Here is a 22,142-nt window from a genome sequence, read left to right on the forward strand (position 1 = left end):
CCTGTGCTTACCAGCGGCCAGGCCCAGACCTGCTTGGCCCAGACCTGCTTGTCCCAGACCTGCCTGATCTGAACGGCTGCACCTGATTCCCAGAGCAACGGGGCTCCTCACAATGACTCTTGGGGGCTCCCCCTGTGTTGGCCAGGTGCTGCCCGCTTCTGAAATGACAATAAAAGCTTCCCCCTGTGACTCACACTTGGAGATCTCCCCATGGACACAAGATGGATCCATTGGCCGGACACCACGCCACAAGGACGCCTCTGGTGTTGGCAGCTATATCCCCCTGGCCCCCTTTCCTCGCTCTGTATCCTATTTTTCCTTTCTCATTCCCTCTATCGCAAGTGTTGTTGGCATTCAATAAAGGTGCATTTGTTGTATGATTAAACTCTTGTACCCTCGAGTACTCTTTGCACTCTGAGATCACACGAACCTATCACGATTCCTGCTTGGATCGTGACACAGGGCCACCCTCTGCGGCCGGCCGGACATGGGCACCCAGGAAGGCCCCGGTCAGGGAGAGCGGGCACCGTCCTTCCAGCCCAGAGCCGGGGACAGCCACAGCCCCGTTCCACCACGGGGCCGGGGACACGCAGCAGCCCCTCCCAGCCCAGGAACCAGATTGCAGCACCAACAGATACTGGTGACACAAAGAGACCGGTTTATAAAAAATAGCTGCTGGTTTCTTATCTCCTTTTCTTCATGTTAGAGCCGGGATTAATGCACGGGATTAATACAGGCAATTCCGTGATCAGACTCAGAGTTTATTAATTCTTACCTGGAATTCAGTCTCACAAGGCACAAGCTTGAGCCAGAAAATCAGAAAATGGAGGTGCCTCTAACTCTTCCCAGGGTTAATTAAACACTAATCACCCAATACCAAGATGACACCTGTATTATTTATACTTTTAACCGAATAATTGGCCACCCCAGGCCCGCAATGCAGACCTTTTTCATCCATTTACAAAAAACCACCCAAAATCATGAGGAAGAAGGTGAAGAAGAAGGACTTAGACCACGCCCTAAATCCTCCCTATTGCCCCATGGACATCACCATTCACTAAAATCCCGAACCCCAAGTTTTTCATCCTGTGAGACCTCGCAATGCCCTTCAAACTGCACACCCAGAACCCCAGTGCCACCGCTCAACTTAGGAGGCCAGTTCCACCGCCTCGGGTCAAATGCAGAGCCTGCCTGAGGGTCAGCGCCTCTTAGCACAGAAACCCTGACATTTTCAGCTTCCAGAATTCCAAAAAAGAGGTGTATTTTTTTGTTGAAGAAAGAAACTCATTTGGAAATAAACTGTATTTTTTAAACTGTTTCTATATTGGAGCCACAACAGCCCCATGGTGATCACAGCCAGCACCTGCTCCTGGCTCTCCCTGCGCACCCACCCACCCCCCCAAACTGCCCCCAGTGCACCCCACAGCACCCACAGCCCACAGCCGCGGTGTGGGGCGCGCCGTGGGGGCGGCAGAGCCCGGCAGGAAGGGAGCAGAGCCCCGGGCGAGCTGCCCTGCACAGCGGCAGAGCGGAAACCCGGACACACGGACAGACTCACCCAGAGGGACAGACAGACAGAGAGGGCAGCTCTGCTGAAAGGGTTTATTGATTATTGAGGGGAAACGGCCCCGGGCTCAAAGGGGATCGGGGGGCTCCTCCAGGGACGATCATCTCCTCGTGCCGCCGGAGGTGGACAGGACACGGACGGCACCGATGCTGCCGACCCTAAAACACCAAGGCCGGAACGTCACCGCCCTGCTGGCACTGGGACACCGGAGGGGCCCTGTCCCCAGCCCTGTCCCTGCTGGCACTGGGACACCGGGGGGGCCTGTCCCCAGCCCTGTCCCTGCAGGCTCTGCTCACCTAGGCATCCAGAGAGGCCGCCAGGCGCTTCTGCCGCAGGAGCTGGCGCACCCGCAGGTTTTGACCAAGCGCGACCTAGGAACAAGGACAGCGTCAGGGACACGCTGGGGGCACTGGGATGGACTGGGGGGACAGGGGAAAGGAGGGGGGCCCATGGGGAAGGGCCCCGCGGCAGTAGTGGGGTACAGGAGCTGCTGCACTCCTGCCCTGAGGCGTGGGGTCCTGGCCAAGGGTTTATTAATTCTTATCTGTAATTCAGTCTCACGAGGTGTGAGCTCTAGCCAGAAAATCAGAAAATGGAGGTGCCTCTAACTCTTCCCATGGTTAATTAAACACTAATCACCCAGTACCGAGATGACACCTGTATTATTTATACTTTTAACCGAATAATTGGTCACCCAAGGCCCACAATGCAGACCTTTTCCACCCAATTACAAAAAAAACACCCAAAATCATGAGGAAGAAGGTGAAGAAGAAGGACTTAGACAACACCCTAAATCCTCCCTATTGCCCCACGGACATCACCATCCACTAAAATCCCAAACCCCGATTTTTTCGTCCTGTGAGACCACGCAATGCCCTTAAAACTGCACACCCACAACCCCAGTGCCTCTGTGTCCCCGGGTGAGGGGAGCCCTGCCGAGGGTCCGGGGGGCAGGGGTGCTGCCGGGGCTGTCGGCAGGGCTGCGCTGGCCCGTGCTGGCACACGCCGGCACAGCCTGGCCGCGGTGGCCGCGCAGGGCGAGGCTCTGGCGGCGGCGCAGCTCCTGGTACCCACCACGGTCGGCTCCGGGATCTCGACCTTGCCCAAGTCCAGCTGCGGAGAGAGCAGGAGACCCGGCCGGTCACTGGGGTGTCCCCGGTGCCAGCAGGGCAGGGGGGACACGGGTGCCCCCCAATCCCCACAGGGGAGGCCCTCCAGCCCCAGCCCCTCACTCACCTCCCTCAGATCATCCTGGGTTCCTTCCAGGAGTGCCTGGGAAGGAGAACAAAGGCTGGGGCTGCGCTGGGCCTGGGGGGCTGGGGGGGACAGGGGACAGGGGGCAGGGCGGGGGCAGAGGGAGGGGAACTCAGGGCCCCCAGGGAGATCTGCTGGAGCTGGGGGAGAGCCAGAGACACCGAGCTGGGGAAAAGGGAGAGCCCGAGGGGCTGGGCTGGGGCTGTGGAACAGGCACGGGGGGAGGCACGGGGCAGGAGAAAGGAATTGGGGTATGGGGACACGGGAGAGCCAGGGAGGGGCTGGGTGGGGGCAGAAGGAGCAGACCGGGTGAGGACAGAAGGGACAGGACTGAGAGCAGGTCTGTGAGGCACGGGGTGGATCAGGGAATGGGACAGGGGGACCCCGCTGCAGTGGCCAGGATGAAAGGCAAAGGACAAAGGGGGGACACGGAAGGAAAGGCCTCGGGAATGGGGGGTGGGAGGGGTTTGGGGGCCTGGACAGGACACAGGGGAGGGAGCAGGGAGGAAATGAGTGAAGGGACCAAAAGGGTGGGCTGGGAGGGCAGAGAGGGCAAGTTGTGGGGCCAGCATTGGGCTGGTGCCTCACCTTGGCCTGTGCCGGGGTGCACAGCAGCACGGAGAAGAGCAGGGCCACGCCGAGCACAGCCACCTTCATCTTCCTCTGGCACTGGGCAGCGCTGCCTGAGGCTGCAGCAGGGCACCGGCACCTTTATCCCTGCCGGGACTCCTCCCTGCGCCCTCCCCAACAGCCCCCAGGCCAAAGCCCGGCTTGGCACAGCCCCCAGCCCTGGCCACAAGCCCAGCCCTGCCCAGAGTCCATCCCAGCTGTGGCACGGATCCAGTCCCCCTGCCCGCATCCCTGCAGCTTCCCGCACGGGGCAGCTGCCCCTGCAAGGGCCCGGGAAACCCGGGGGGGCCAAGGGGGGCCAAGGGGATCCAAAGGCAGCTGGGGACCCTGTGGAGACAAGCCCTGCTCCAACACCATCCATCCTCCAGCAGCCCCCAGTGCCACAGCCCCCATCTCCCGTTGTCCCTGCCCTGCCAGAGCGTTCCTTGCAGCACAGCCCGGAGCTGAGCCCGGCCCCAAACCCCACATGTGAGAGAACAGGGGGAGCCAGGGCCGAGTGCTCAGGGCAGGGACTGGGATCTGCACTCCCTGTGGGCACTGGGAGCACTGGGCAGTGCGGGTCCCCTGCAGACAGGGCTGAGGGCTGGGCAATGCCTCAGCTGTGCCAAATCCCAGCTCCACAACACCCCACAGGTCCCCAGTGAGTTCAATTTGCAGCCCCATGGCAGAGCCCAGAGGGGAATGTCCCCTGCCCCGACCCCTGCCCTGTCCCCCCACAGCCACCGTGCCCACCCACAGCCCCTGGGCCTCGCTCTGTGCAGCTGCCCCACGCGCAGGGGCCCAGGGACCCCAGCCCCAACCAGGCTCCCAATCCAGCCCTGCCCCTGCCTGGGCCCTGCCCGCAGCCCCCCATGGCCCTTGTCCCCACAGAGGGGCTCTGCAGTGCCCTGGCCCCGGCCCAGCCCAGCGCTGGCCCCGGCGCCGATGCTGGGCCCAGGGTGTGCCCGTCCCCAGGGACGTGGACAAGGGGACTTTTGTCCCCAGGCAGCCACGGGGAGCTGATTGGGCAAACAGAGGTGCCCAGGGAGCAGGGGGGGTGTGGGTGCCCTGCCAGCAGCTCTGATGAGCCCTGTCTGCCCAGCGCCCCAGGCACCAGCAATGCCTTCATCAACCAGGGACTTCCCCAGGCCTGCGGCTCCTTGGGGAGGCTCCAGAGCAAACAATCAAGGCAGTGACCTGAAAGGTTTTCCCAGCTGGGCCAAGATTTCTGCTGGATCCCCAGGGAAAGAGAGGAGCAGGACCCTTCACTAATGCCCTGGAATGTCAAACAGGAATCTCAGCCAGGGACAGCTTCCAGCAACCACTGCTCGGTGCATTTTTCCTTCTTGGAAGCGCACCTGGATCCACCTGGGAACTAAATCCGGGGCCCCTGGGATTCTCTGAGGCTCAGGAAAACGTCCCGTGGGCCTCGGACCCCAAACCAGGTTTTCAGCCCTTTGATGCCCAGCTTGGATCTCCTCCAAAGATTCTCCTCCCTCCCCTGCAGGCAGAGCAGCAAAGCAGAGCAGGATTTTCCTGGGTGGATTTGGGAGTGGAGGGGTTTGGGAAGCACAGCTGGGGCCCTGGACTGGGGAGTGTCTCCTGGCACCCTTCCATGGACACAGACACTCTCCAATGCCTCACTGCAGGGTCCCAAATCTCCAGGGAGGGGAAGGAAACCCAAAGACCGAGAGATTCTGTGCAACTGTGCGACCCTTGGGTGGCCCAGAGCGATCAGAGGGATGGCTCCATGCTTGGAGAGCAGTTGGGAATTCTCGGGGTTGATTTTCCCCGAGATACCTGAGGTTTGGTTTTTTCTTCCCAAAAACCCCGCGCCCAAACCAGAAAAGAAGAACGGAGTCTGCGAGCTGAGGTTTCTAACTTTGTTTATTCTTCCTGATCCCTCTGTTCTCTCTCTGCCCTGCTCAGTGTCCTGCTGCAGAGCAGAGCATCAGCAGACTCCCCAGGGCAGGAGGTCCCAGACCTTTTCCTATCACTTCTCTGATCCAACCACCTTCCACAATGTATTTTTATTTACAATTGTATACCAATTAATTCATTTCACTATTCTAAACACGTCAGTGCCACCTAAACCAATCTTGTGTGCCCTGTCACAGCCCAAGATCAAGTCTGAGGAAGAAGAGGAAGAAGAGGACAATGCCCTGATTCCTCCATCTTGGCCTCCCAACCTCCATTCTAAAAATCCCAAATTCTACATTTTCACCCTGTGACAAACTAAACAACAATTTATATCAAACTCTTGTGGCTTTTAATTCTTCGTGCAACATTGATAATCTTTCCCATGGGCTGAGATCCTAGACAGTGTCGTTTTGGGCTGTGTGCCAGGGTCCCGGACCCCTCAGGGCAGGCAGGAAGATGCCCCGGACTCCAACAGGGAATGGCTCCAGGGGTTTTGGAAAAAGCAGGACAGATAAGGCAGTGGTGGAGTTGTCCTTTCTGTAGGACAAGAGCAGCCCTCAGCAACGTTTGCCTCAGGAGAGCAGCAACAAGGAATGGGGGGGAAAAGGACCTTCCCTCACCCCTTGTGGGTTTGGTCAGAGATCCCCGGGCAAACTCAGCATCCCAAACTCCCAGGGCACTGGCAGAGGCGTTGGGGAGCGCTGGGGGAGCCGGGGACACCCAGCCAGGCCCCCTGTGACAATCTGTGCCAGGCTGTGGCTGCCAGGAGAGGGGCAGGAGGCAGCCAGGGCCACCCCAGTGCTCCCAAAGAGGCGGGGAGGGGCAGGTGACGCCTGCTCAGGCTCACCTGAGAACAGAGGCCAGAAGAATCAAGGGAATAAAAAGCAGGTGTGTCTATTGAGCAGCCCTCAGGTACATTTAGGGCAGGTGGGCTGCACCCAAAATGGACGACAGGTCACGGGTTTTCATACTTCTATAATTTTGGTTCGTTTATATATTGGGGGTTAATTTTCTAATTACAGCTTCAGGTAATGAAGTAATTTCCCCCCAGTTTGCTCCCTCATGACTGATTTTTGTTTTCATTCCTCGCTCCCTGGGACAGTGTGGTTTGCTCTGATCCCAGGCCTGGAGAGGAATTGTTTTGTCTGACCAAAATAAGAAGAGAGTAGCTAACACTGTGTGTGGAGTTTAGAGTTAGACGCTAAAAAGTGGCTTACAAATATATGAAAAAAAGAAAAAAAGCTAAATATATAATATAGAAAAATACAATAATATAATAAAATAAAAAGAAACCCCAACGTATACACAGGTATATAATAAAGATAATAATTAAATGTAATATATATTATTATATGGCTACACATTTATATTATATTACATTACATTACATTACATTACATTACATTACATTACACTATAATAAATATATATACTAAATATAAAAATAATGGCCTCCTGTGATCCCAAGGCACCCCAGGCCAGGCAGGGTCCCCTCCCCCCCTGCCCTGGGCTCATCCTGGAGCCCACCTGGCCACAGGGACACCAGGCAGGTGGCCAGCAGCGGTCAGCACGGGCTGACCAAAGGATTGTTGGCCACCAGGAGTTCCTTCCCTGATCCGACAGCGCCTGGCATGGATGAAGGGAGCGGAATTTCCGAGCCTGGAGCTGGGCAGGCTTTGCCCACCACCCCCAGCTCGGGGCTGCAGCCTCTGCTGGTGGCAGCAGGGGGGCACCAAGGGTGTGGGGAGCCCCCAGCCAGCGCCCCCAGCCCTGCCCGAAGCTCCCTCTGCCCCACGGCAGGCACTGCCAGCAGGAACAGGAGGGCTGAGCATCCTCCTGGAGCCTGGGGCGCTGGGCAGACAGGGCTCATCAGAGCTGCAGGCAGGGACCCCCTGCCCCCTGGGCACCTCTGTTTGCCCAATCAGCTCCCCATGGCTGCACGAGGTTTTCAGGGAGAAAAACCCAAAACTCAGGCACCTTGGGGAATTCTTGTTCTTGTTCTTGTTCTTGTTCTTGTTCTTGTTCTTGTTCTTGTTCTTGTTCTTGTTCTTGTTCTTGTTCTTGTTCTTGTCCTCGTTCTCGTTCTTCTTCTTCTTCTTCTTCTTCTTCTTCTTCTTCTTCTTCTTCTTCTTGTTATTCTTCTTCTTCTTCTTCTTCTTCTTCTTCTTCTTCTTCTTCTTCTTCTTCTTCTTCTTCTTCTTGTTATTCTTCTTCTTCTTCTTCTTCCTCTTCTTCCTCTTCTTCCTCTTCTTCCTCTTCCTCAGACTCAATCTTGGGCTGTGACAGGGCACACAAGATTGGTTTAGGTGGCACTGACGTGTTTAGAATAGTGAAATGAATTAATTGGTATACAATTGTAAATAAAAATACGTTGTGGAAGGTGGTTGGGTCAGAGAAGTGATAGGAAAAGGTCTGGGACCTCCTGCCCTGGGGGAGTCTGCTGATGCTCTGCTCTGCAGGAGGACACTGAGCAGGGCAGAGAGAGAACAGAGGGATCAGGAAGAATAAACAAAGTTAGAAACCTCAGCTCGCAGACTCCGTCCTTCTTTTCTGGTTTGGGCGCAGGGTTTTTGGGAAGAAAAAACCAAAACTCAGGTATCTCAGGGAAAATCAACCCTGAGAATTCCCAACTGCTCTCCAAGCATGGAGCCATCCCTCTGATCGCTCTGAGCCACCCAAGGGTCGCACAGCCACACAGAATCTCTCGGTCTTTGGGTTTCCTTCCCCTCCCTGGAGATTTGGGACCCTGCAGTGAGGCATTGGAGAGTGTCTGTGTCCATGGAAGGGTAGCAGGAGACAACCCCCGGTCCAGGGCCCCAGCTGTGCTTCCCAAACCCCTCCATTCCCAAATCCACCCAGGAAAATCCTGCTCTGCTTTGCTGCTCTGCCTGCAGGGGAGGGAGGAGAAGTCTTTGGAGGAGATCCAAGCTGGGCATCAAAGGGCTGAAAACCTGGTTTGGGGTCCGAGGCCCATGGGAGGTTTTCCTGAGCCTCAGAGAATCCCAGGGGCCCCAGGTTTAGTTCCCAGGTGGATCCAGGTGCGCTTCCAAGAAGGAAAAATGCACCGAGCAGTGGTTGCTGGAAGCTGTCCCTGGCTGAGATTCCTGTTTGACATTCCAGGGCATTAGTGAAGGGTTCTGCTCCTCTCTTTCCCCGGGGATCCTGCAGAAATCTTGGCCCAGCTGGGAAAACCTTTCAGGTCACTGCCTTGATTGTTTGCTCTGGAGCCTCCCCAAGGAGCCGCAGCCCTGGGGAAGTCCCTGGTTGATGAAGGCATTGCTGGTGCCTGGGGCGCTGGGCAGACAGGGCTCATCAGAGCTGCTGGCAGGGCACCCAGGCCCCCCCTGCTCCCTGGGCTCCTCTGTTTGCCCAATCAGCTCCCCGTGGCTGCCTGGGGACAAAAGTCCCCTTGTCCACGTCCCTGGGGACGGGCACACCCTGGGCCCAGCATCGGTGCCAGGGCCAGCGCTGGGCTGGGCCGGGGCCAGGGCACTGCAGAGCCCCTCTGTGGGGACAAGGGCCATGGGGGGCTGTGGGCACGGCCCAGGCAGGGGCAGGGCTGGGGTGGGAGCCTGGTTGGGGCTGGGGTCCCTGGGCCCCTGCGCGTGGGGCAGCTGCACAGAGCGGGGCCCAGGGGCTGTGGGTGGGCACGGTGGCTGTGGGGGGACAGGGCAGGGGTCGGGGCAGGGGACATTCCCCTCTGGGCTCTGCCATGGGGCTGCAAATTGAACTCACTGGGGACCTGTGGGGTGTTGTGACGCTGGGATTTGGCACAGCTGAGGCATTGCCCAGCCCTCAGCCCTGTCTGCAGGGGACCCGCACTGCCCAGTGCTCCCAGTGCCCACAGGGAGTGCAGATCCCAGTCCCTGCCCTGAGCACTCGGCCCTGGCTCCCCCTGTTCTCTCACATGTGGGGTTTGGGGCCGGGCTCAGCTCCGGGCTGTGCTACAAGGAACGCTCTGGCAGGGCAGGGACAACGGGAGATGGGGGATGTGGCACTGGGGGCTGCTGGAGGATGGATGGTGTTGGAGCGGGGCTTGTCCCCACAGGGTCCCCAGCTGCCTTTGGATCCCCTTGACCCCCTTGGCCCCCCCGGGTTTCCTGGGCCCTTGCAGGGCAGCTGCCCCGTGCGGGAAGCTGCAGAGATGCGGGCAGGGGGACTGGATCCGTGCCGCAGCTGGGATGGACTCTGGGCAGGGCTGGGCTTGTGGCCAGGGCTGGGGGCTGTGCCAAGCTGGGCTTTGGCCTGGGGGCTGTTGGGGAGGGTGCAGGGAGGAGTCCTGGCAGGGATAAAGGTGCCGGTGCCCTGCTGCAGCCTCAGGCAGCGCTGCCCAGTGCCAGAGGAAGATGAAGGTGGCTGTGCTCGGCGTGGCCCTGCTCTTCTCCATGCTGCTGTGCACCCCGGCACAGGCCAAGGTGAGGCACCAGCCCAATGCTGGCCCCACATCCTGCCCTCTCTGCCCTCCCAGCCCACCCTTTTGGTCCCTTCACTCATTTCCTCCCTGCTCCCTCCCCTGTGTCCTGTCCAGGCCCCCAAACCCCCTCCCACCCCCCATTCCCGAGGCCTTTCCTTCCTTGTCCCCCCTCCGTCCTTTGCCTTTCATCCTGGCCACTGCAGCGGGGTCCCCCTGTCCCATTCCCTGATCCACCCCATGCCTCACAGACCTGCTCTCAGTCCTGTCCCTTCTGTCCCTACCTGGCCTGGTCCTTCTGTCCCCACCCAGCCCCTCCCTGCCTCTCCCATGTCCCCACACCCCAATTCCTTTCTCCTGCCCCGTGCCTCCCCCCCCCGTGCCTGTTCCACAGCCCCAGCCCAGCCCCTCGGGCTCTCCCTTTTCCCCAGCTCGGTGTCTCTGGCTCTCCCCCAGCTCCAGCAGATCTCCCTGGGGGCCCTGAGTTCCCCTCCCTCTGCCCCCGCCCTGCCCCCTGTCTCCTGTCCCCCCCGGCCCCCCAGGCCCAGCGCAGCCCCAGCCTTTGTTCTCCTTCCCAGGCACTCCTGGAAGGAACCCAGGATGATCTGAGGGAGGTGAGTGAGGGGCTGGGGTTGGAGGGCGTCCCCTGTGGGGCTCGGGGGGCGCCCGTGTCCCCCCTGCCCTGCTGGCACCGGGGACTCCCCAGTGACCGGCCGGGTCTCCTGCTCTCTCTGCAGCTGGACTTGGGCAAGGTCGAGATCCCGGAGCCGACCGTGGTGGGTACCAGGAGCTGCGCCGCCGCCAGAGCCTCGCCCTGCGCGGCCACCGCGGCCAGGCCGTGCCGGCGTGTGCCAGCACGGGCCAGCGCAGCCCTGCCGACAGCCCCGGCAGCCCCCCTGCCCCCTGGACCCTCGGCAGGGCTCCCCTCGCCCGAGGGACACAGAGGCACTGGGGTTGTGGGTGTGCAGTTTGAAGGCCATTGTGTGATCTCAGAGGGTGAAAAACTCAGGGTTTGGGATTTTAGTGGATGGTGATGTCCATGGGGCAATAGGGAGGATTTAGGGTGTTGTCTAAGTCCTTCTTCTTCACCTTCTTCCTCATGATTTTGGGTGGTTTTTTGTAAATGGATGAAAAAGGTCCGCATTGCGGGCCTGGGTTGGACAATTATTCGGTTAAAAGTATAAATAATACAGGTGTCATCTCGGTATTGGGTCATTAGTGTTTAATTAACCATGGGAAGAGTTAGAGGCACCTCCATTTTCTGATTTTCTGGCTCGAGCTCGTGCCTTGTGAGACTGAATTCCAGGTAAGAATTAATAAACTCTGAGTCTGATCACAGAACTGCCTGTATTAATCCTGTGCATTAATCCCGGCTCTAACACGAAGAAAAGGAGATAAGAAACCAGCAGCTATTTTTTATAAACCGGTCTCTTTGTGTCACCAGTATCTGTTGGTGCTGCAATCTGGTTCCTGGGCTGGGAGGGGCTGCTGCGTGTCCCCGGCCCCGTGGTGGAACGGGGCTGTGGCTGTCCCTGGCTCTGGGCTGGAAGGACGGTGCCCGCTCTCCCTGACCGGGGCCTTCCTGGGTGCCCATGTCCGGCCGGCCGCAGAGGGTGGCCCTGTGTCACGATCCAAGCAGGAATCGTGATAGGTTCGTGTGATCTCAGAGTGCAAAAAGTACTCGAGGGGACAACGATTTAATCATACAACAAATGCACCTTTATTGAGTGCCAACAACACTTGTGATAGAGGGAATGAGAAAGGAAAAGTAGGATACAGAGCGAGGAAAGGGGGCCAGGGGGATATAGCTACCAATGGCAGAGCGACGTCCTCGTGGCGTGGCGTCCGGCCAATGGATCCGTCTTCTGTCCATGGGGAGATCTCCAAGTGTGAGTCACAGGGGGAAGCTTTTATTGTCATTGCTGAAGCAGGGGGCACCTGGCCAACACAGGCAAAAGCAGGGGGCACCTGGCCAACACAGGGGGAGCACCCGAGAGTCATTGTGAGGAGCCCCGTTGCTCTGGGAATCAGGTGCAACCATTCAGATCAGGCAGGTCTGGGCCAAGCAGGTCTGGGCCAAGCAGGTCTGGGCCTGGCCGCTGGTAAGCACAGGCTGTCCAGCTGTCCATTGTCTTTGTACAAGTTCCCATGGGAGCCAGCTCCAGTCCAGTGGACACACCTGCAGTTCAGTGCTTGGTACACACACACCGTGGCTCAGGCCCGAGCCCCTTGCACACAGTCCCTTCCTTGACAGAGGACCTTGACGAAGGTCGTGAGGCAAAACCAGGGACCCTCGGGCCCCGACTCTCACAACACCCTTTCCCTTTTTAAATTTAATTTCTACTTCCAATCTTTCTAGTAAGTCCCTCTCCGTCAGTGGTCTAGGGGAGGTAGGCATATAGAGGAATTGGTGGTTTACCCAATGCTTTCCCAATTTAAAGTCTAAAGGTTGGAAGAAAGGCCGTGTTTCGCTTACCCCAGTTGCTCCGATAACATGTGCAGTATCGTGACTCGGTTTCCCTTTTAAAGTATTTAACGCAGAGTAGGCCGCTCCAGTATCTACCAGAAACTCAAGATCTTCATTCGCCAGCTTAGCTATAACCGAGGGCTCTGCTGGGGGTTAACCCTCGGTCCCCATCACTCAGATCCATAGCCGCTTGAGGTTTGTACTACTGGGAGTTGGGGGACTGAGGATTTTCCTTTCAACACTGGGCAGTCCTTTTTCCAATGCCCCAAATTCCTAAATGCACACTGGTCTTTCTCTGTAGGGGAAGCTTTCTTGGATGTCTTTTCCTGAGTTGCCTTCTTACCAGGTTGGAATTTGCCTCTTTCATTTGGACCTCTATTTTGAAACACCTTCCAGGCCACTTCTAGAAGTTTATCTAGATCTCAAACTCCCTCTATCTTTTGCAGTTTTCTTCTTAGATCATTTGAAGCTTGACCCATAAACAGCAAAACCAGATGTGCTTTCCCATCACCTGATTCAGGGTCTAGATCAGTATATTTGATGGCAGTTTCTCTTCACCTGTTTAAAAAATCAGTAGGTGATTCATCATAATTTTGCCTCACTTCATAAAGTTTTGACCAATTTATAGCTTTAGGGACACCATGTTTCGACCCATATACCACAAGGTTTTGGTATCATTTTAACCTTGCCATTTGTTCTGGTACATTTGGATCCCACTCTGAGTTTTCAAGCGGAAATATCTGAGTGCCAGTGCCTTGAAGCAGTCCACTAGCTATGCGCCTTCCACGAAAGTGGTAATGGCCTTATTGACCATTCGTTTCTCAATAGGATCAAGTAATGTGTCTAGCATAGAATTCAAATCAACCCAATCAGGATTTTGGGAATTGACAGCTCACTCTACTAGTTGTGCTACTTTATCTGGGTTTTCCTTATACTTCCCCACAGTGATTTTCCACTGTTCTAACTCTATGAGGGAGTATGGGACCTTCACATATACTGGCCCTTGATTACCGACAGCTTGTCTCAGGGGAGCTTGCAGAACTGGCTCTCTTTCTTTTTTCCTAGTACGTCGGGCAATTGGGCTATGCTCTCTAATCGCTCTTCTTGCTATCTTTCCCCTCCTTCACCTATTTGGGGCAGCACTGATCTCATCACTTTCGTCCTCAGTTTCTTCCCCCTCAGAGCTGTCAGACTCCGTTGTAGCCGGATGTCTAGCTCGGCTAGTCCCAACTCTAGAAAGCATCACACAAGACTTGCTGCGGCAAACCTTCTGTGCTGCGTGTCTGCTGTCCTTGAAAATACCTTCCCCGGTGGCAGCTCCCTGGCCTTTGGGGTTGCTATGGTAACTCACAGGCCTGAAGACGGGGGAGGCACCCCTCTCCCTTTGGGAAGTTCCCTCCCTGCCCTCTCGGTGAAAGGCTCTATCCCTCCACCCCCCTTCGCAGGGCGGCTGCACAGCCCTACTGTCTCTTCCCCCCTTTCCCGCCCCTTGGGGCGGCGAAGGAGGTGGCGACAGGGACGGTGCCCGTTGCTGCTGGTCCGCGCCTTCCTCCTTCTTCACTGACTGGGGCCTGGCCCGAGCCGCGCTCCCCCCGCCGCCCCCCTTCACGACAGTGACTGAGGGGACGGAGGGGAAGGGGCCACCCCCCCGCCCGAGCCCGCGCCTGCTGCAAGCGTGGCTGGGACCGGCCCCGCCCTCATGGCGGGTGCAATTAGATCTGTCTCTGCCTCTTCTGAGTTCTTATACATATTGCTAATGGTCAGCTTTTTCTTTTCACCTTCCAAGACCAATATATTTTCTTTCTTATTACCCAAGTTCCATTCACAGGCCAATACCATAAAGAGCCGAGCATACTTCAATTCCTCAAAAGCCCTGTCCCAGCGTAGGCAGCACATCAAATTTGATATCAATTTTCAGTCCACACTCTCGAATCTAGGCCGTGTTTCTCCATTATTGTCGCGGTGCCTACAAGGGTCAGCGGACCCTGTCCCCGGCGAGCCCAGACACTGGGACAAGCGTCATTGAGGGTCAGCCTGCGAGCGACGCAAGCAGGGCTGACTCCTGTGGGTTCATATCCTGTGGGACTCTTGTGAGTGATGGAGAAGCGACAGGCAGCGGAACGAAAGGAGGAGACAGTTCTGAGTGAACAGAGGGTTTATTGGAAACACCTCTTTAGACCAGAAGTGTCCGAGGAGAGGAGGGTACAGTGGGGTTTTGTCAGGGGCTAGCTGGGGGGAGCAAAGGGAGTGGTTGGCTACCACTAGCCAACCAGGGCCAGTTGCTGAGGGACCCAGGGGTAGGGAAACATAATGTGGACTAATCCGGAGAGGGTAGGAGGGGATTTACAAAGGCGGGAAGGGTGACAGACACTTAACTGAAAGTCACATAACAGGTGCAGGTGCAGGCTAAAATAACTCATGTGAGGGAGACAAAGGAATATTAATTAGGGGGGGTAGGGTACATAGAACCAAACCAGTACAGAAAACATATGAAGTATAACTGATTAAATTAACACACTGCCACATCTCCCCCTTTTCTTTTTACTAAAATGAACAAAACTGAGGGGGGTCCGGCAGATGCTCGGAGTCTGGGTAGCATTCGGTGAACTAAGTCTGTTGAGTTGGCCACTGATCATATGGGAGGTTTTCGCCGTCGCCTTCTTCCTCAAGCTCCTCTTCGAACTCCTCCAACTCTTCTTCAGGAGCCGTGGCCATGGCGACCCGAGCAGCAGCCGGAGAGGGGACAGATGTGGAACTTTAACTAAAACAACAATCTCCTGATCAGTCCAAAAGCAATACAAACAAAATAATAAACAAAATCAGCAGGCATGTTCTCAAAATGGACCCGACCCATCCTGAAAGGCCCCAACTCTTAAAAATGTTGCCCATCCAATCATCTGTCTCTCTTTTTATGTCACCGATCATATTTTGCATCTGCTCAATTAGTTTTCGTGTGCTCTTAGCCCGAGTTGACAGATTAAAACAACACAGACCCTCAAACTCCTCACACGTGTGACCGTGGAGAAGTAAGAGATAGTCTATGGCCGCCCGATTTTGGAGGGTGGCTTGCCTCGTTATGTCCTCGTCCTGCAGGAGGTTGAATAGCGTTCTGGAAGTTAAATTTGCTTGTTTCGCCACCCAACATTCTAAATGTCCCAATTCCCCTATGGCCTTAGCAATGGAGACCCATGGGGCAAAAATCATGATTGCAACCCCTTTAGTTTTGCTCCAATGAATAATTTCCGAGTCGCAATCCGGGTCCAATTTTTTAAGGTCTCTTTTGGAGACTGCCAATCCGTGTGCACCACTTTGTTTCTTTTGCTTTTCTTTCCAACTCATAATTTGCGTTTTGTTGGGTGTGAATAGCCCCACCTTTCCTAGGGTGCATGGACCTCCGGAAAGACAAGAGGGGATACCTGCCCAAGCCTGATCTCCGCAGATCAGAAAAACTCCCTTAGGTAACCTTTTGGGGTGGTTGTAAATTGGAGAGGGAAGAACTCCCTTGGCCATCCTCTCGCACCACAAGTGGGCTCTGTCCAGCACATTAGATTGGACAACATGCTTGGTGCGGTGGTCTAAAGCGTTGGCCGAGTTGGTAATGTGAATGCAGGCTGGAGCTTTAGCCGCTCCGAGGAGCTCCAGTTCTCGGGGTTCCTCTCTCATATTTTCCAGGGAAAACATAAAATTCCTCCAGCTAATAAAAGGATTGACCCGGGGGATCTTACTGATACGGCGGGCATAATTGAGCAGTTTTTCGGGCATTTCTAGCTGTTTAAAAGGGATCCCCACGAGGCACGTGGACATCGGGTCTGAGGCCGATGCTTTATTGAGACAGATGTGATCTTGTCCCATGGATTTCGCGAGCAGAGCCCACACGTTGGCTCACGGCTGTGGGACGATCCAAGCTTGACTGATTGTTAGCAGCTTGGTCAGGAAGAGCACGGTCGGGAGGCTTAGCATCCTGGGTCCGGGTCTGAAAAACAAAACTGGGGGGCCAAAGATTATTAATCTGGGTTACAAAAACAAGTAAAGGGCAGGTCATGGTCCCATTCCCACAGGATGGGAAGAGGGGGTCTGGAGGAGACTCGCCTTCGACGGCGGAATGCCGCCGAGGCCACCTGCGGCACACTGTCATCATGCTCCCTCTTCCTTTTAACAAACGGTTTCACCCATTTGGCAGGCACCCATTTGATCCCGGTAGGCGTGAGGACACAGGCGTACCCACGCCCCCACGTCACCAAGTCAAATGGGCCCTCCACCTTCCCTGACTCAGGTGATCTCACCAGCACTGGGGGTTTGGGATCGAATTTCCACTCCTTGTTGCACCCAAAGTGTGTTGTTATAGGTGGATGGGGACTTTCAAAAGAGCAATTTAAAAAGTTGATAACGTAAAGTGCTCTGGCCAATCTAATTGCCGGCGGTTCCACCTTCAATACCTGCTGTTGTTGCTTGAGGACCCTCTTGATCTCTTGGTGGGTCCTTTCTACGATTGCTTGGCCTGTGGGGGAGTGGGGGATGCCTGTCTTGTGCTCCACTCCCCATTGCTGCAGGAAGCTGGCAAATTCCCTGGACTTGTACGCAGGGCCGTTGTCTGTTTTGATCCCCTTGGGGATGCCCATGAATGAGAAGGCCTGAACAAGGTGTTGGATGGCATGTTGGGCCCTCTCGCCTGCGTGCGCAGAGGCATTGACAGCGCCAGAGAAGGTGTCGACGGAGACGTGAACGTACTTCAGTCTCCCAAATGATGGAATGTGGGTGACATCCATCTGCCAGAGTTCACAGTTCTCCAACCCGCGAGGGTTGACTCCGGCATGCAGGGTAGGCACAGCGTGGGACTGACAGGAAGGACACGAGCTGACAATCGCCTTAGCTTGTTGACGTGTGAGGTTAAAACGTCTAACCAAGCTAGGCGCGTTCTGGTGGAACAACTGATGGCTGAGCTTGGCCTGTTCAAAAACGTCAGGCAACGGGGCTATCGCTACAGGGGCAGCAAGAGCGTCAGCCCTCCTGTTACCCTCAGCAATAAACCCAGGCAAATTGGTATGCGACCTAGTATGCATCACATAAAATGATTGCTCTCGGTGGGAGACAAGTTTAACTAATTTCGAGAGCTGCTCATACAGAGCTGTGTTAGACACCTCTTGTAAAATTGCCTGATCTGCTCTAGATACCACCCCTGCTACGTATGCGGAGTCGGTTACAATATTGAGAGGTCCAGGGAATCTCTCAAGTGCCCTGACGACAGCGGCCAACTCGGCTATTTGAGGTGAACCCTCAACCACTTTAATATCTGCCTCCCACTGCCGAGTTTCAGGGTCCTCCCAAGTCATTACCGACTTGTGACAACTCCCGGACGCGTCAGTAAAAACTGTCAGCGCATCGAGAGGTCTCCTGCTCTGGACACTCTTTAAAGCCAATTTAAATGTTACTTCCAAATTAAATAATTTGTGGGCCGGCCGATGAATTGAAATTTGGCCCGTAAAGGAATCTAGAGCGAATTCAAGTGCTTCATTTTCCTGAAGCAGGTGCTCCAACATGGGTTTCGTCATCTGGCCCGTTGACAGTCCGATTGGCATGTGAATACATTCAAAGTCGCATCCTGCCAAATCTTTCATCCGCGTTCTTGCTTTGCGGATGAGCTCAGCCATAAGCTCTTGTGGCTGTGTCATTCTTTTGGGCCGCTGGTGGCTGAGAAAGACCCATTCTATAATAAGAAGAGGGTCCTTTCTGCCTTGGCCCTTGGTGTTGTGTACTGACGTATTGTGCCTGTGTCCCATTGAAAAATGATCCCATGTAGATGTGGCAGCTTACCCAGGATGATGAAACGAAAGGGAAGCTCGGGATCACATCTGTGTGCCTGTTGCGATGTCATTGCCTGCTGGACCTTCTCCAATGCTGCTTTTGCCTCTGCGGTAAGCACCCTAGGAGAACTGAGCTCCTCTCCCCCTTTCAATAAATTGAAAAGAGGGGCTAGATCCTCGGTGGTTAGACCTAGCAAGGGCCTTACCCTATTTAAAGCACCGCAAAGCTGATGGGCGTCCGCAAGGGTACGGACATCTGTCGAAATTTCCAATTTTTGAGGCACAATGGTCCTCTTACCAATCTCCAGGCCCAGGTACTTCCAGGGTGGCATCCTTTGGATCTTATCCTGTTGCAGCTAGAACCCTGCAGCAACTAACGAATTTGTTACAAGGTCAAGTGCTCGCGTAAGTTCATCTTCGGTCGTCGCGCAAACGAGGATGTCATCCATATAGTGGTGGATGACAACCCCCTCCGTGGCTGCGCGCACAGGGGACAGCAAGGAAGAGACGTACTGTTGACACATCACCGGGGAGTTCTTCATCCCTTGAGAGAGCACCCTCCAGTGGTACCTCTTCCTTGGGGCCGCTCGGTTGATGGAAGGAACCGAAAAGGCGAAACGTGGGGCTGTGTCCGGATGTAGAGGAATTTGGAAAAAACAATCTTTAATGTCAATTACAGCCAGATTCCAGTTTCGTGGCAGCATGGTTGGGGAAGGCATCCCAGGCTGGAGAGACCCCATATCTTCAATTACCTCATTAATTTGCCGGAGGTCGTGGAGGAGGCGCCATCGTTTCTTGTCACTCTTTCGAATGACAAAAACGGGCGAGTTCCATGGAGAATTTGTCTCCACGATGTGACCTTTAGCTAATTGCTCCTCCACGAGCTCCTCAAGCGCCTGTAATTTCTCTTTTGTTAGCGGCCACTGCTCGACCCAGACTGGTTTATCTGTCGTCCAATTCAGCTTCAGGGTCGGGCGCTTTTCAGCAGCTGCTGCCCAAAAATTTTGCGAGGGGTCGGGAATGTCAATTGTGACCCCCCACTGGGCCATGAGATCTCTTCCAAGCAGGGGTTCCTGGTAATCTAAACCAAAAGGACGGATGGCAGCCAATTGTCCTTTTGGCCCCTTAATTTTTACCACGCTTTTTGACTGTTTTGCCGATTGGAACCCTCCTACACCCCGAATCTGTCCGATCACATCGTTCAGGGCCCAATGAGACGGCCGATCCGCGGTCGGAATAATTGTCACATCTGCCCTTGTGTCAAAAACCAGATCTTTATCTATTGACTCATCTCCCACAGTGAGCGTACATCGCACCAAGGGCTTTTGGGTGGAAATGTGATGTACAGCATTGACAGTGAAGGTAAGATGTTGTGGGTCACCATATGGGCTTGCTTGTGCGATGACCTGGCCCTTGGGTAAAAATGTGGGCGGATGAGTGCAGCGCAGCCAGAGAATGAGGGCCCTGGGGTTGTTGTGAAGTGTCCCCGGGACTACCTCAATCTCCTGCAGAGTATATTTGCAATCACCGATGACGATGAACTTACCTTCACCGGTCATTGGCCACCGATGCAACTTCCTTGGGTCTATGGTGACGAAATGAAATTCCCTATCCGTCAGGTGCAATGGTCTGGTGAGATGCAACCTGTAGGGTTCAAAAAAGGAAGAGGTGGTGAGAATTGGTTTTGCCATGTCGAGTTCAGGTGATGTCGAGTCCGGTATAAAATGTCCATCCAATTGACCCCCTTTGGAGTTCCCTGCCCGGTCCACCCGATTGGGGTTGTCACGCTGGGTGGACCCGCGCTCCCCCTTCAGTGTTTTTTGCTGTGCCTGGGAAGGCACCGGCGTTCCCGGAGGTGTAGCTGGAGAACGCTGTTTTGAAGGTCTCCTAGGGCAGTTGGCAGTCCAGTGTCCTTGCCAAAGGAGGGTCGCCGCTGAGGCAGACAATGTCGAGGCTGTTGGGATGTGTCTGCAGCACGCACTGTCTTGGGCGGAAAAGTTACCTGGGAGGGTGGTGGTGGGTTCCGCCGGGCAAGGAAGGGCACCTTCATTTGGCACACCTGGAGCATGGACTGGAGAGTGCGGGGCGGATCTAGGGGAAGACTTAAGATTGCCTGTTTACACAGGTCGTTAGCATTAACGAAAACAAGCTCCCCTATAATACCTTCCCGTGCACTCTCTGTCTTAACCTGAATCTCCACTGCTCTGGTGAGCTGCTCTACAAAAGCAACGAAGGATTCAGAAGGTCTCTGCCTAATGGTGGTATAGGGCAGTGATGGTGCGTCTGGCTGCAAACAAAAGAAAGCCTTGCAGGCTATATCTTTTATAATGGAGAGGACTGCCGAGGGTATTAGGGCTGCCTGGGACTCAGGAGAAACATAGGTACCTTCACCAGCAAGCAACTCAAGGTAAAGGGGATTGCCCTGTTCATCGATAGCTGGGAAGGGCAACTGAGGCATTGCCTCTCGCAGGGCTTGTTTGAATGCTGTGTCCCAGAGCTTAAACTCTGTGCCATTCATTAGGCAAGAGAAAAGCTGCCGGAGGTCAGCAGGAACAACACGAACACCTGCGAGATCAGCAGTGAGGAGGCCACAGAAGTAGGGACTCTCTGCCATAATCTTTGTGCGCCTTGCATAAATCCCGAATGATGCTTTGGGAAAAAGCATGCCAGTTAGGTTTTGGTGTGTCACCACCACGTATTCTGCGGTAGGTGACAGGTGCAGCAGAAAGAGTAACTTCCGGTTCACCCTCGCTCATTTCTTCTGGTTCCCAGCCGTGGGAATCAGAAGAGAGGGCGTGGGAAAATTGCTGGCAAGATGGTGTCCTTCTGGGGCGGGGAGAGGGACTCGGCTCTTCCTTAGGGGCGTGTTGAGGGGCAGGGCGAGTGGGCGGGACCTTTGGGGAGGAGGGAGGGGACTGGGGAGGGGTTATGGGAGGGGCTGGGGGAGGAGCTGAGGGAAGGAAGGGGTTGGAGAAAAGGAAAGGGTTCTGGGGAGGGGGGAAGGGTGACGGCCACGTGGTGGAGTGGACGCCATTAGGTTTATCACAGCCGCCATTTGGTGGTTGGTGTGACGCACTTAAATTAAACTGAACCTTGGGTTTGCAACTCGGGGAAGCAGGGGGGAGGTGAGGTCCTCGATCTGCCTGGCCAGGGCTTCTCGAGGAGTCCTCAGCAGTCCGTCCAAGACTACTGAGGCTGGGGGACCGGGAGTTTTTCAGAGAGCTTGGGCTAGCAACCCTCTGGGTCGCTGCTCTCTTTAAAATTCCCCTTCTCGGGGCAGAGGGACTGGGACTGGGGTGAGGGGAAACCAGGGCAGGCTGAGTTTCCAGAGAGCTTTTCTGCACTCCCTTATTCGTTGCTGTCATCTTTAATTGTAAAACTAAAAAAGCTAATTTCTGTGTGTCCTGGTCCCCGGCGTTTCCTAATTGTAATAGTTTCTTTTCCACCAGCTCCCAAAATTGGGAGCTGTGGACCATTGCCTGGGACACCCTTGGGTAGTGCAGGAAAACCCATCTGATCAGCCTTTTTAAACAATCCTTAATAAACCTAACCTTACTAGCTTCTAGCAATTCAGCACAAACGTAATAAACCCCTTTCTGGGAAGCAGACAGGGAGGCACCCATCCTGCCTGTATCGTTTCTGGAGCCAGCGAACGTAAAATCACAACGAAGAAAAAAAAATGCCGCCGCGCGCTTTTAAACTGGTGGAACCACGCTCTCGACCGCCGCTGTAAAAAGCCGGCGCGCGGCGCTTAAACGAAGCGGACTGGCCAGCAAAAACTCACACCAGCCGGCAGTCCCGCGAGCCAGCGCTCGCACACAAATAAAAATTTTAAAACAACCGAGGGAACGAAAAAACACCAGGGGGAACGAAACTGGGGCAGGGGGCCAAAAAACCCGATCCTCGGGGGTCGCGCGACCGCAGCCTGGGGGTCTTTCCCACACAGGCTGCCACAAGGGGAACTCCGTCCTCACCAACCCGCCCCGCGGTCAAGGGGGGTCTACTTACGTAAAGACCCCTGGCGTGGGTGCTGCAGAACTGCTCCAGAAATCCACTGCCAGGAGGAGGACCGTCTTCGGAGCGCGGCGGAGACAGCTACCCTCCCCTCCCTGG

The 22,142-nt window shown here is 55.4% G+C and overlaps 1 protein-coding gene and 1 long non-coding RNA gene across 2 annotated transcripts in view; one reads left to right on the forward strand and one right to left on the reverse strand.

Annotated features, from left to right (window-relative positions):
• Positions 1 to 22,142, forward strand: part of LOC134562084 (zinc finger protein 239-like) — a 200,387-nt gene that overhangs the window by 161,602 nt on the left and 16,643 nt on the right. The gene's annotated exons all lie outside the window — the stretch shown is intronic.
• LOC134562136 (uncharacterized) lies at positions 1,488 to 2,841 on the reverse strand. The gene is made up of 4 exons (XR_010083089.1): positions 2,804 to 2,841; positions 2,642 to 2,680; positions 1,864 to 1,938; positions 1,488 to 1,725 (listed from the first exon to the last, which is right to left on the reverse strand). It is a non-coding gene; the product is annotated as an uncharacterized LOC134562136 (long non-coding RNA).

The sequence above is a fragment of the Prinia subflava genome, chromosome 26, assembly GCF_021018805.1.
Source record: "Prinia subflava isolate CZ2003 ecotype Zambia chromosome 26, Cam_Psub_1.2, whole genome shotgun sequence".
NCBI lineage: Eukaryota > Metazoa > Chordata > Aves > Passeriformes > Cisticolidae > Prinia > Prinia subflava.